A 2,539-nucleotide genomic window follows, 5' to 3' on the forward strand; every position below is an offset into this window, starting at 1 on the left:
TCCGACAACTATACCTCAAAGTATTCCCAGAACTCTTGAGATAGCTACCATTAAGACCCAATTATAGGCTTTGGGTGAACCAGATTATCTGCTACCTTTGTCTCTAGAAACCCTGGAAATAAACCTTCATCCCAAGAACTAATATCCAACTTGTTTTTTTAAAAAGAATGAACAGAAGTAATTGTAAAATTGCATTTAAAATCCTGTTAAATGTCTGTCATTTTGTAATCACACATATTTAAAATCTCCTAATTTGGTGGCATTTGAGTTAGTTCACCAAACAACAGGTTATCATAATCCTTAGACGGTTCTTGGGCCCTGTATACTACATCAATATTAATGAAAGATTGCTTTATGGTTTTTGAAAATTTGAAAAATCCTTAAACCATGTCTAACAATAGGGTAGCCTATACACCACAAGTAAGTGACAGAATAGGGGCGATGTAGGATAAGAACTGCTCACCTCCCAGAAAGGTGGAATCCAAGCTAGATATCACATGACCATTAAAAATAGGTGGCAAAAAATATAGAAGTATATTATAATAAAAAAACAAGAAGTACTGAAAAGGGTTAATGTAAAAAATATAAAAGGACATCTTATTCAAGTGTAAGTGTGGGCTTATTTTATATTTTCACTTTCCACAATAGGTATTGAGGCACTAACATGCCAGCCTATTTCCAAATGATTTTTCAAACTCCATTCAGTCCCTCAATTAAAACACTTCAAACTGAGAAGCAGTAATAATAAAATATATGCCAATTCTCACCTAATGTCTCCCCTAAACTCTCCCTGGCTTCCCTGAAGGCCTGAAAATACTATTCCCTAAAGCCTAAGTAAACCTAAAAATTAACAATGCAAATGTTCAATCATGTTGCTTAGTGTGAAGTATTACTTTCATGTAATACCTAAACTTTACTAATTTGGGAACCTATTGTATAGCTGTGCTTGACTGTAGCTGTCTGACCTTCCATACCTTTTAATTCCCTGTTAATGGATTTTAGTCAGCCAATTGCTCATCCTCTACTTCCTGTGAAACATTACTACTACTATGTCATGCCTGCTCTTGTAGACACCTGAGGGGCCTGATTTATAAGACTGGAGAGGATTTTTTTTCATCAGTGAGCTTGGTGATCCAGCAAACCTGGAATGGTTCTGGCCCAGGATTGAAAACATTTGCTAACAAATAGCAAATGACTTTTCAGAAATCCATTCCAGGTTTGCTGGATCACCCAGGTTCACTGATGAAATTGTATCCTATCCAGCCTTGGAGAGTTTTATTAAATCAGGACCGTGGTTTCCTCTGTAATGGCCAGCTACTCTGCTTCCATAAACTGTATTTACATATCCACATGACTGCAATTGGATTTTTCTCATTTGGGATTTAGTTGGTATGTAAATTAATATGGTCTAACAATCAGGCTAGACTTAACAAATCTATACTCACTCTTCCAAAAAAGAATAAGAAACTTCCCCTTGAGTGACGTTATGATGCCAGAACCCTCCCACTCCCCCATCACAGGTCTAAGCCTGTGATGGGAGAGTGGGCGCGTTGTGTCCAGAGACACAACTAGCACACCCCCTTAGCCTGCGATCTGTACGGGAGGGGGGGTGCACCGACCAGAGCCGCGGACCACAAAAATTTTCCCATGGACCACCAGTTGGCGACCGCTGATCTAAACTGTGCAATGCATTACATTCTTTAAACTGCTGAACTATGAACACTGTGTTATACCTTACTATTCCCCAAGCCTACTGAACTATGAACATTGTGTTACACCTTACCATTCCACAGACTGCTGAACATGAACACTGTGTTATACCTTACCATTCCACAGACTGCAGAACGTGAACACTGTGCTATACCTTACCATTCCCCAAACGGCTGAACTATGAACACTGTGTTATACCCTACAATTCCCCAGACTGCAGAACTATGAACACTGTGTTATTCATCATACTGCTGAACATGAATACTGTGTTATACCTTACCATTCCCCAGACGGCTGAACTATGATCACTGAGCGGTACCTTACCATTCCCCAGACTGCAGAACATGAACATTGTGTTATACCTTACCATTCCCCAGACTGCTGAACTATGAACACTGTGTTATTTCTTACTATTCATCATACTGCTGAACATAAACACTGTGTTATACCTTACCATTCCACGGGCTACAGAACATGAACACTGTGTTATACCTTACCATTCCCCAGACTGCTGAACTATGAACACTGGGTTATACCTTATCATTCCCCAGACTGCTGAACATGAACATTGTGTTATACCTTACCATTCCCCAGCTTGCTGAGTTATAAACACTGTTATTCCCTACTATTCATCATACTGTTGAACATGAACACTGTGTTATATCCTACCATTCCCCAGACTGCTTAACAATAAACACTGTGTTATTCATCATACTGATGAACATGAACACTGGGTTATACCTTACCATTCCCCAGACTGCAGAACATGAACACTGCGCTATACCTTACCATTGCTCAGATTGCAGAACATGAACACTGCGCTATACCT

This window comes from Pyxicephalus adspersus, chromosome 8, assembly GCF_032062135.1.
Source record: "Pyxicephalus adspersus chromosome 8, UCB_Pads_2.0, whole genome shotgun sequence".
In the NCBI taxonomy this organism is placed as follows: Eukaryota; Metazoa; Chordata; class Amphibia; order Anura; family Pyxicephalidae; genus Pyxicephalus; species Pyxicephalus adspersus.